Below are 12,863 nucleotides of genomic sequence, written 5' to 3' on the forward strand. Positions count from 1 at the left end.
AGTATGTGCCCCAAAGAATTGAAAGCAGGTACTCATACTCTGGTTTTCATAACAGTACTGTGCACAATAGCCAAAAGGTGGAACATCCTGAGTTGTCAGGCTGATGAGGATAGCAAAATGTGTTCTATCCATACAATGGAATATTATTCAACCATGAAAAGAAATGGAATGCTGATTCATGCTACAACATGGACGGATTTCCAAAATATTATGCTAAGTGAAAGACACCAGATACAAAATGCCAAGTGTGGTATGATTTTACTTAAATGAACTAGGTTAAGTCCACTCAGAAAGCAGATTAGAGCCAGAGGCTGTGGGAGGGAGAAGTGAGGAGGCATTGCTTAATGGGTATGGGGTTTCATTTTGGAAGAGGAAGTAGCCTGGTTTACGGAATACTCAGGGAAAAGAAATGGGCCAAGGAGGGCTGGGACAGCAGGGAGAGGACTGGATGGTGGACACACATGAAATGACTTGAAAGAAGAATTGACTTGTCAGGGCAGGGGTTATGGCTCAGTGGTAGAGTGCTTGCCATACATGCGTGAAGCACTGGGTTCAATTCTTGGTGCCACATATAAATAAATGAATAAAATAAAAAGAAAAAAAGAATGATTTGTCTTAGCAAGATATTCCCTGAAGAGGAGAGCGAGAAGAAACTGAAAACTCAAGAAACAGGTGTTACAAACCCACTCCCTCCCCTCCTCCAACCCCTTTCTAGGGTTAGGAATGCAGTGATATATCCAAGATCTTCTGACACCCCCTGTCCCCCATCCTACCCTCTTTCCGTGTTCTTTCCCTGCACCAGGTGGCCAGGGGGAAGCAGGGAGGAGATGGTCAAGTATTAGTATCTCAGAACATCCCAGCAGGAGGAAAAAAATCAAAACACCTCCTCTGGAGCTCAGCAACGTCAAAGACTAAGTGGGCAGGGGAGAGGGGCCAGAGAGGTCTGATTGAAGAAACACCAAGAAAGTGACTGAGCCTGGCAGGTGGCACATGCCTATAACACCAGCAACTCAGGAGGCTGAGGCAGGAGAACCATCAAGTTTGAGACCAGCCTGGGCTACTTAGACTCTGTCCCAAATAAAAAGGATTGGAGGGGCTGGGGATGTGGCTCAAGCGGTAGCGCGCTCGCCTGGCATGCGTGCGGCCCAGGTTCAATCCTCAGCACCACATACAAACAAAGATGTTGTGTCCGCCGAAAAACTAAAAAAAATAAATAAATATTAAAATTCTCTCCCTCTCTCTCTCTTTTTAAAAAAAAAAAAAAGGATTGGAGGGACTGGGGTTATGGCTCAGCGGTAGCACCACATTAAAATAAATAAAGAATGTTAAAAACATCTTTAATTTTAAAAAAAAGTATTGGGGACATAGCTCAGTGGTAGAGCACCCGTGGGTTCAATCCCTAGAACTGGGAGGGAAAAAAAATAGGTGCTGAACACCCAGAGAAGGCAGCTACAGATAGCAGGCATGGGTGTAGAGCTGGGGGACAGAGGGAGAGAACAGCCTGGCTCTGTCTGTCTAACAGGTGTCATTCAAGGAAGCAAAGATCAGGCCCCTCGGCCCCTCCAGGCCTGGATCAGGTGGCCTGTCTTTCCACATCCTGCACAGGATCTGGGCCCCAGGCTGTTCAGAGCACACTCCCTTCCAGAGGCTGGGGAGGTGGCCTGGCACATACTGCTTCCTACCAGGCTTCTCCTGAGCCCTTTGAGGTTGTTTTCCCTGGTCAGCTGAATGGGAAGTAGCACAGCAGAGGGGTCCAGCTGTACCAGGGGATATGCAGCTTCAGTTCCAGCCCACAAAGAGCCACCAATTCCCTTTTCCATGGCCTTAGCACCCCATGCCTTCCTCTGCATGGTCCCAAGCATGAAGCATAGGGCATCATATTGAACTTTTGGGTGTCCTCAGTCCATTCTCCAGTGGAAAACCTGAGGCCCCCAAATGCATCTAGGAGCAGAGTTGGGCCTGGAAACTGGGTCTGCCTTTCTGAGGCCTTGGAGAGAAGAAGGTGGACTGGACAGAGGTGGGAAGTTTGAGTCCAACAGAAACTAGGCCTCTGTCCTCCCTCCCCAGATTTCCCTGGACAGTATGGGAAAGGCCAGAATTATGGCAGGGAGTTGTCAGGAGGTGAGGTTGGGGAAGGCATGTACTCATTGAACTTCATTCACCCTTCTGGGTGTGCAGGGCAGACACCCCAGTCTGGGGCCACTTGCCCCCAGACTTGACTTTCTTAAGGACTTGGCTGGAAAGCACACTGACCGGATGTTTAAGGTGAGGCACTTAGGGTACCAGGCCAGGGGAAGTGAAACCCAGCTCCCTGGATCTGCCCACTGCCTAAATTGGCTAACCTTGGATTGAACCTCAATTTCCTCATCTCTTCAAGGAGATCATAGTTTGGGAGGATTAAGTCAACTAGTATCTATCTAAAAAGCACACCTCACAGTGCCTGGCAGATGGGTTAGTCCCTGGGAAGGTTTGTCAGAAGGACAGGGAGCCTGTCTTGAAGGAAGAGTACGTGCTGTGTACATTCAGCATGCACTGTCATCATCATGTATCTGTCACCTGGTCCAGGTAGTTCATTCACTCATGTTGCCTGCAAGTGGCCAGGACTGTACAATCCTGGGGCACCTGGTGAGGAGAAACTTCTCTCATCTCTCTGGTTCTACCACCTCTGGCCTCATTACCTTTCTCCTTAACTATTGCAATAGTCCTTCTGAGCTCCCCACCACCCAGCTACCTCCCACTCTGCCCCAGAGGGAGCCCATGAGCCCACACACTCTGTCCCCACTCTCTTCTCCCTGAAAGTTAAAGTCCCAATTTCAAGACTGGTCCTGTGACTCCTTCAGCCAGTGCTATTGCTCCCGCACACCTCTGTTCTGGGAACTGCCGCCATGTCATCAATTGTAAATGACTGATTGTTGGAACTGTCGTGGCACCCCCTTTCTCCACAGAAAAGTCTTAACTGGGCTTCTCCAGAAATCTTTACCATGGCTGTGTTTAGGACTGTCAGCAAAAGAGTCTACAGAAGAGCTCAATGTAGATAAACTTCCAATTTTCGTGTTGCTCTGTTTTACTTGGCCACTGGCGGGGAAGAAATCAGCACTCCAGGTGCTGGACACCCCCTTACTAGTTTTTCACAAACATGTATCCATAGTTTGTAGAAATGTGTAAACAAGGCCTCTGGCCTTGAGCTGGGGCTTCACAGAGATGTCTACATTTTTCAGATAAGCCCTATTGGGCTCTATGGTAACAGCTGGCAGGGGGAGGAAAGAAAGGGGAGAAGAAGCTCTTCCCTTCTCAGGTGTTGTCCTCGAAGGGTTAATATGCCCAGAACAGTGAAAGGAAAAAAAAACTGCTTTCATGTGAACTTCTGAGCCCTTCCCCTTACATGCTGGGTATAAAACTCTGAAACTCCCTGAACTCGGGATTCAGAGGATTGATTGATTACAGCAAAAGCTGTGCCCTCTGAACCTGGCTGCAGCCAAATAAAACTGTTTCCTGCTGTCTTCAGAGCCTTGCCTCATCTGTCCCTACAACAGAACAATCCATTAAGAGCACCCACTGTCCTTAGGCCTGTCCTCCCACCCTCAAGGCAAAATCAATCACCCTTTCTACCACACAGCTCCTCCCCTTACTTTCTTGTGGCTGGAGTCACCCCCCACCACCACCAGGAGCCTCAAGCCCTTATTCCTTTCCATAGCTCAGGATGCTATCTATGTAAGGTGCAATTCTCTGACCCTTCTTGGAGCCTCACATTATGCAGGACTTCCACGTATACATAGTTAAATATGTTTTTTCTCCTGTTAATCTGTTGTTTTTTTTTGTTTTTTTGCAGGTTGAGGGGAGATGTGGGGTTTGAATTCAGGGGCACTCGACCACTGAGCCACATCCTCACTTCTATTTTGTATTTTATTTAGAGACAGGATGTCACTGAGTTGCTTAACTGCCTTGCTTTTGCTGAGGCTGGCTCTGAATTCACGATCCTTCTGCCGCAGCTCCTGAGCCTCTGGGATGACAGGCATGCGCCACTGTGCCCGGCTCTCCTGTTAATCTGTCAATTTAATTTGTAGACCACCAAAGAACCTAAGAGGGTAAAGGGAAGCCATTTTTTTCCTCCCCTACTCTTCCAGGACCTAAGAGTTGGCCATGCTCACCTCCAATCTACCATCTATCTGCCAAAAGCAACTTCATGGCTGTTTTCTATCAGTAGGAAGAAAATGAAATAAGGTATCTCTTGTGCTAAATTCTGGGTTCAGCAGGGCCCAGTGACACACACCTATAATCCCAATGGCTTGAAAGATTTGAGGCAGGAGGATCCGGTTCAAAGCCAGCCTCAGCAAAAGCAAGGCACTAAACTCAGTGAGATTCTGTCTCTAAATAAAGTACAAAATAGACTGGGGATATGGCTTAGTGGTCAAGTGCCCCCGAGTTCAATCTCCAGTAGCCCCCCAAGAAACCCCTAAATTGTGGGTTCATCACTTTCTGGTGACCTTTCTGAGCCCTAGATTCTTGGATTGGTACAACAGGACAAATCACTAGGATTAAATGTCATAACTCGGGTGAAGGAAATACACTGGATACAGGGACTTGATAGCTATGTGTGCTCCACCCTCCCACTGCCCTCCCTTCACTCCTTGCTCTCCCTTGCCCTCTCATCCCCCAGAGCTGGGCCAGGCCCCCAGACTGAGGGAGTAGAGCTGGATGTTGCTGGAGAGGCATTTTCAGATCAGCAAAGAGCAAACTAACAGATATGCCTGGTGTCCATCCTCGCTCCTGACACTCACTCCAAAATGCTCTGAATCTGTGTTACAGAGATGGCTGTTAAAGTTAAGCAGTAGGACCCTGTACCTAGGCAGGGGCTCTTCCCCTGGTCACCCTCACACCTGGGGTGAAAGCGGACTCCAGGACCTGGAGTCTTCCCTGAGTCACCAGAACTGAGGAGGGGCCTTTGTTCACCACCAGCTCTCCCTCCCCAGGTGACCTGGGGCAGCCCCAGGCAGGCAGAAGGGTTGGAAACTGGGAGCTGTCAGAACTTGCTTAAGTGCCTTCCCTAGGGCAGGGAGCTCAGAGGAGCCAGCCAGGACTCCAGGGTAAAGTACACCGGAAGTCCAAGCAGCCCAGCTGGCCTACTACTGGGTTTCCAGAAACCTGGACCAGCAACTCCACAGCCAAGTCCAAGGTCTGCAGTCATCCCAGGTGGAAACAGATTACTTTGCGGCAGAACTCTGGAGACATGGATTCCAGTATCTCTGTTGTAGTGATTTATGATGGGGGGTGGGGGTGAAGTGCAGTGGGACACCGTGGTGGCAGAAGTCGGGAAGTCACCACAAAACTGTACAAACGCAAGATGAAAAGAGCTCTACAGATTGCTTGCATGATAGCATAAATGTACTGAACACTATTGTACACTTAAAAATGGTTACAATGGTAGATTTTATATTTTGTGTGTCTTGCAACAAATAATGTTTCAAAAAGAAAGAAGAAATATGTTCAATACAATGAGTTTGGGTTCTCATATTTGGTGGTGTTAAAAGGTGTTGGTAGGGCTCGGGTTGTAGCTCAGGGGTGTCAGTAGAGCACTTCCCTCACATGTATGAGCCACTGGGTTCGATCCTCGGCACCACATAAAAATAAATAAATAAATAAAAGTTATTGTGTCCATCTATGTGTGTGTGTGTGTGTGTGTGTGTGTATGTATGTGTGTGTGTGTGTGTATATATATATATATATAAAATAAAAAAATAAACCAAGTGTTGGTAGAGCCAGGTGGTGTGGTGATACACACCTCTAATCCTCAGCAACTCAGGAGGCTAAAGCAGAAGGATAACAAGTTCAAGGCCAACCTAAGCAACTTAGTGAGGACTTGTCTCAAAATAAAAAATAAAAAAGGTTTGGGGATGTGGTCAGCAGTCAGGCACCCCTGAGTTCAATACTGATACTTACAAAAAAAAAAAGGTGCTGGTAGTGGGACAATTATTGCTTTTTGCTTTTCTTTTTATCAAGGACCTTACTAGATGACTTACTCGTTTATTTATTTAATGGTGCTTTACCACCAGGCTCCATCTTCAGCCACTTTTATATTTTTAAATTTTGGGACAGGTTCTTACTTATTGCCCAGGCTGGCCTTGAACTTATGTTTCTCCCGCTTCAGCCTCCCATCACTGGGATTACAGGTGTGCTCCTCCATGCCCAGTGCCTCTGGGTTGTTTTAACTTTTTTTTTTTTTTTTTTTTTTTAGTGCTGTGGATGGAACAGGTGATCTACCACTGATCTATACCCCCAGCTCTCCTGCGTTATTTTAAAGTAAATTCCCTACATTATAATATTTCATCCACAAATATATCAGGGTAGACAAACATTTGAAATTGTAAATTGTAAAAATAATAATAATAATAGTGCATACTTTGCATTTATTTTAGAATGGGAAATTTCTTTTTTTATATAATTATTTTTCAGTTTTCGGCGGACACAACATCTTTATTTTATTTTATGTGGTGCTGAGGATCGAACCCAGCATCCCACGCATGCCAGGTGAGCACGATACCGCTTGAGCCACATCCCCAGCCCTAGAATGGGGAATTTCATAGATGAGATTGCATAAAGGAAAGCTAAGTGCTAAAGATGTGCAAGGTCCGGACTGGGGCTGGGGATCAGCGGTTGCGCACTTGCCTGGCACCACATACAAATAAATAAAGGTCTATCAACAACTAAAAGAAAATGTAAAAAAAAAAAAAAAAAAAAAAAAGATGTTCAGGGTCCGCTGGTGTGGCCCCTGGAATCAGGCAGTGTCAGCTTTGCCCTTTACCAGTGCCAGTGGCCACCTGCCCGCTCGTACTCTCCTCCTGAAAGAGAATAAAAGACCTCACCTGTATTCTTTTCCTTTGAGGGAAAGCTTTGAAGTTACTTTAGGAACTCCCACATGTATGAAAAAGATGTTCCAAGACACCAAAGTTTTCTGCCATAGTACCCAAAGAATGTAGCCCTTCCTACCCTGGACCCTGGCTCCAAGAAGTCCACAGCCCTTGCAATCCTCTGAAAATTCAGCCATCTCTCTTGTATATCTTCTACCAAAGCAGAAGTTTCTCTGTGCCCCTTCTGTATTCCACTTCCTTCCTCCAGTGAGTAGATGGGACTGACACAGCCCGCCTACCTGGCTTCCATCCCAAACCTGCAGCCAGGCCGCGTGACAGCAGTTGCTTGTCCCCAGACATTCATGCAGCCTCACCCAGGAGAGACAAACAGGCACTCACACACCCTCACCTGCCTGGTGCTGCTACACCCCCGCCCCTCCTCTCCTCCAAACCTACCAGGGCAGCAGCTTTCCACACCCCTGCTTGTTCTGCCTCCTCCTGAGCCAGGCCATAAACATAACCTCATGTGGTCCTTGAGATCTTGGAGAATGTGTTTGTGACACCCTTGGCAGGTCCAGTAGGCACAGGACTGTATATGTAGCATAGAAAGCCCACAGAATGCAGGCCCCAGAGCAATCTCTTACCAATCTCTGCCCATCTCTGGGGACTTACCAGACTGTTGGAGACAAGAGGACACATGGCCAGGCATAGTAGCACATGCCTATAATCCCAGCAACTCAGGAGTCTGAGGCAGGAGGATCGCAAATTGAAAACCAGGTTCAGCAACCTAGTGAGGCCCTAGGAACTTAGCAAGACCCTGTCTCAAAACAAACAAACAAAAAGGCTGGGGATGTGACTCAGTGGTTAAGCACTCCTGGGTTCAGTCCCCAGGAGTGAATAAAAGAGGGCGCCTGAAAGGACAGAGACCATCATCCTTGGATTAGACCACCAACAGGCACTGGCAGCAAGTTTTACACAAATGTATAGAACAATATAGACTTGACAACTTCCCAGAAAGGAGCTCCAGATCTATCAGCTGCCAGAGAAGCCCCTCCCGCTGGGCAGAAATAGCCCTTAGACCAACATCTTGCTCAACCACTGGCCACCAGAGAAAGTATGACCTTGGTGTGAAAACTGAGTTGCAAACAGCTGGGTGCTATCAGCCAGCCACATTCCTTGCATCTGGGCGGAGCCCTTTCTTGATAGAGCACATCACTTTGTCCCACCCATCACACCAGGCCAGGCTGTGTACCAGGTGCCCTGGGCTGCAACTTACTCTTAAATAATTGGGTGCTAGTGAAATTCTGGACTGTGAGACCAATGGACCTACATTAACATTCATTCCTGGCCCTTATCAGCTTGGGTGGCCTTTAATCTGCCCTTGGCTTTGATTTTCTTATTTGTGGAAGGAGGGTGATGATGTTGCAGGACCAGAAAAGTGTGGTACTTTTCCTCATCCACCATAAGAGTCATTGCTGATACTCCTGTAAGTAAAGGTTAATAAGAAAGAGGTGCAACAAATTAATTTAATCAAAGTTTTATGTGACAAAGGAGCCTTCAGAAATAAAGACACCAGGAGCTGGGACTGTAGCTCAGTGGTAGAGCACTTGCCTCACACTTCGTGTGAGGCAGTGGGTTCAATCCTCAGCACCACATAAAAATGAATAAATAAAGATATTGTGTCCATTTACAACTAAAAATAAGAAAGAAACACACCAAGTTGGGCGCGGTGGCTCATGCCTGTAATCGCAGTAGCTTTGGAGGCCGAGACAGGAAGATCATGAGTTCAAAGTCAGCCTCAGCAAAAAGCACAGTGCTATGAAACTCAGTGAGATCCTGCCTCTAAATAAAATGCAAAATAGGGCTGGGGATGTAGCTCAGTGGTCAAGTACCCCTGAGTTTAATCCCAGATACACCCACATACACACACACCCCCCCCACACACACACACACTATATATATATATATATATATACATATATATATATATATATACATATATATATACATATATATACATATATATACATATATATATTATTATCCATAACGGAATATTACTCAGCAATAAAAGAGAATAAAATCATGGCATTTGCAGGTAAATGGATGGAGTTAGAGAAGATAATGCTAAGTGAAGTTAGCTAATCCTAAAAAAACAAAAGCTGAATGTTTTCTCTGTTATAAGGAGGCTGATTCATAGTGGGGCAGGGAGAGGGAGCATGGGAGTAATGGATGAACTCTAGATAGGGTAGAGGGGTGGGAGGGGAAGGGAGGGGGCATGGAGTTAGAAATGATGGTGGAATGTGATGATCATTATTATCCAAAGTACATGTATGAAGACACGAATGGTGTGAATATACTTTGTATACAACCAGAGATATGAAAAACTGTGCTCTATATGTGTAATAAGAATTGTAATGCATTTTGCTGTCATATATAAATTTTAAAAGTAAATAATTATTTAATTAATTAGCTGTGATCATGCAGTGCAAGAGATCATGAAAACTTATTCCTGTAGTCTAAATGAAACTTAATTTCCAGTCTTACCTTTTTTGTGTTCACTCTTTTGGTGCTGTAATAACAATAGGACAAAGGAAAACTTGTACCTGCATCAGTTCACATACTTATAGGAATCTAATGGGTAGTGATGGCTAAATTCACCTTCTTTTTTAAAATTTTTTTTTAGTTTTAGGTGAACACAATATCTTTATTTTGTTTTTATGTGGTGCTGAGGATCGAACTCAGTGCCTCACGTGTGCTAGGCGAGCGCACTACTTCTGAGCCACAACCCCAGCCCCTGAATTCACTTTCTTAAAGGTTGTACCAATTTACATTCCCACCAGCCGTGCACAAGGAAGTGTTTGTGGGAACTTGTCCTGGGGGCTGATTATATGGGTGTATTCAGCTTGTGATAATTCATTGAGCCATATGTTTATGTATATTTATGCTTTGGGCACTTTTCTGTATGTTATACATCAATATAACTTTTTTAAAAACTCAATAAAAATCTAATTAAAATTACAAAATCATTGACAAAAGAGTAGAATATATATATATTTGTTAATATGCAGTATTATTTAGACACAAAAATATAATGAAATCTTGTCATTTGCAGCAACATGGATGAGCTTGGAGGACATCATGTTAAGTGAAATAAGTAAGGCATAGAAAGACAGATACTGCATGTTCTCCCTTATGTGGAAGCTAAAAACATTGATCTCATACAGTGAACAATAGAGTAGTAATTACCAAAGACTAGAGAGGGTGTGAGAAGGAGAGAATAGTTAATTTGTACAGGGTGTGCAGTTGGATTGGAATATATTTTTTTTGGTACCAGGGATTGAACCTAGGTGTGCTTAACCACTGAACCACATCCCCAACCCTTTTTATTTTGAGACAAGGTCTTGCTAAGTTGCTGAGGCTGACTTTGAACTTGTGATCCTCCTGCCTAAGCCTCCCAAGCCTGCTGGGATTACAGGGATGCGCCACTACACCCATCTTGGATAGGAATATTCTAATATTTTCTAGCACAGTAGAATTACTCTGTTTGACAACATTAATTTGCAGATTTCAAAGTTTTTGTTTTATTTTTGACATGAGATGTTGACCACACTGACCTCAAACTCCAGGTCTCCAAAGCAATCTGCCTGCCTCAGCCTCCCAAGTAGCTGGGACTACAGATGCATTTTACCACACCTGGCTTAATATTTCGAAATAGCTAGTAGAGAGGATTTTAAGTGTTTCCAAGACAAAGAAATTATGAATATTCAAAGTGATGGATATACCAGTCACCCCAATCATTATTCACTGTACACATGATTGATATACACAATTTATATTTATATGCACAATTAAAGGGGACACTCAATTTTTGGGGGAGGGGTACTGGGGATTGAACTCAGGGGCACTCAACCACTGATCCACATCCCCAGTCCTATTTTGTATTTTATTTAGAGACAGGGTCTCACTGAGTTACTTAATGCTTGCTTTTGCTGAAGCTGGCTTTGAACTCACAATCTTCATGCCTCCGCCTCCCAAGCTGCTAGAATTATAGGCATGTGCCATCACACCTGGCCAAACTCAATTTTTTAAAGAAATCAAAAACAACCAAATCATGCCCTTTGGTGTTGGGGGGAGGAAAACATGGGGAAGAAGGGCCCAATACCGTCTATCCACAGCTTAGGTGTCTCTGAGGACTGCCACTCTGGCCTGGCTGAGAGAGGCTATCTCAGATGAAAGATCCTCATTCTGAGAGGGTGAGCCCAGGGCAGGGCAGCCCCACCTGGGGAAAGGGGCTCCTCTGTCATTACTTTGCTGCTGTTTGTGGTTCTGCCTTCTCATGCCTTGACAAGCATCCTAGTAACATGTCATTTATCAAACCCCTGAGGAGGGGCCCCTGAGTGCAGGAGAAGACACTTAGGGAAAGCAGTGCTTCTAATCCATATGGACCTTACTGGTCCACCTGCTGCCCTGGCCGGGAACCCAGAGATCATCTGCAGAAACTTGGAGGTTCAGTCTGCCCAGTCGGTCTGGACTGGTTCCTTCCACGTGTTACCTCTAAATTACACTGACTTGGGCTACTCCCCAACATAAGAAATGACAGTTGTCATGGTTTGACTGTGGTTTGTCCACCCTGCTTCCAAATTCACACAGGAGCTTAATCCCCAAAGTCTTATTTAATTAATGATATTAAGAGAGTAGAAACTTGATTTGTCTATGCTGTTTAGAAATGGGCCTTTTGGAGGTGATTAAATTAAATTAGGTGATTAAGGTGAGCCCCCATGATTGAATCCTGGTAACTTAATTTTTTTTTTAATTTTTAATTTTTATTTATTTATTTATCTATCTATCTATTTATTTTGGTACTGGGTATTGAACCCAGGGGCAATTTACCACCAAGTTATATCCTCATTCATTTTTATTTTTTATTTTGAGACAGGGTCTTGCCAAGTTGTTGAGGGTCTCACTAAGTTGCTGAAGCTAGCCTCAAACTTGCCTTCCTCTTGCCTCAGCTTCACTGGGTTTACAAGTGAGTGACTGGAATTACTGTGTGTGCCACATTGCCCTGCTTCTGGTGGCTTTATAAGTAAAGAGACCATAAATACAGAAACAGGCTCTCCCTGAAGTAACCAAGCGGGGGAGTTCTTATAAGAATTTGCACAATGTTGTTTGGACTTCCAGAAATGCCAAAAACTGTGAGCTAAATAAACCTCTTTGAAGTAACCTACCTCAGGTATTTTGTCATAGTAATGAAAAGTTGACTAATATATCAGTCTTTTCCAAGTTGCTCTCTGTTCTTTCCCAGTTCCTTGCCCTTGTCCTTCCTGAAGTCAGTCATAGCTGGACAGTTTAGTTAGAGTTCCCTGAATCTGAGAATTTCAGTCCCTGGTTTCCACTTTGAGTCCTGAAAGAAAATATAGGTATGTATTGGAACCAAAGTTATGGGGTAAGAATATTGAGTGGGATGGGGACTCTTAAATTAGTTTGTTCTGAGTTCAGATCCCAGCTGTGGAATTTATATATAGCATGTGATCCTTGGCCTCAGTTTACTCACCTCTAAAATGAGGTGATGAGTTCTCTTATGGTTTGGATGTGAAGTGTTTCCCAGAAGCTCTCATGTGAGACAATGCAAGGAGGTTTCAGAAGAGAAATAACTGGGTTGAGAGTCTTAACCCAATCAGTGAATGAATCCCCTGATAGGGATTAACTGAGTGGTAACTGAAGGTGGGTAGGGTGTGGCTAGAGGAGGTGGGCAATGGGGGCGTGGCTTTGGGGTATATACTTTGTATCTGGAGAGTGGGGTCTCTCTTTGCTTCCTGATCATCATGTGAGCCGCTTCCCCCTGCCACACATCCACCATGATGTTCTGCCTCACCTGGAGCCCTGAGGAACAGAGCCAACTATCTATGGAGTGAGACCTCTGAAACCATGAGCCCCCAAATAAACTTTTCCCTCTCTGCAACTGTTCTGATCAGATCTTTTAGTTGAGCAGCAAAAAAGCTGATTAACACAAGTTCT

At 44.8% G+C, this 12,863-nt stretch overlaps 1 long non-coding RNA gene across 2 annotated transcripts in view; it reads left to right on the forward strand.

The window, feature by feature from the left end:
- Positions 1-12,863, forward strand: part of LOC114103833 (uncharacterized) — a 33,898-nt gene that overhangs the window by 588 nt on the left and 20,447 nt on the right. The gene's annotated exons all lie outside the window — the stretch shown is intronic.

This window comes from Marmota flaviventris, chromosome 5 (assembly GCF_047511675.1).
Source record: "Marmota flaviventris isolate mMarFla1 chromosome 5, mMarFla1.hap1, whole genome shotgun sequence".
In the NCBI taxonomy this organism is placed as follows: Eukaryota; Metazoa; Chordata; class Mammalia; order Rodentia; family Sciuridae; genus Marmota; species Marmota flaviventris.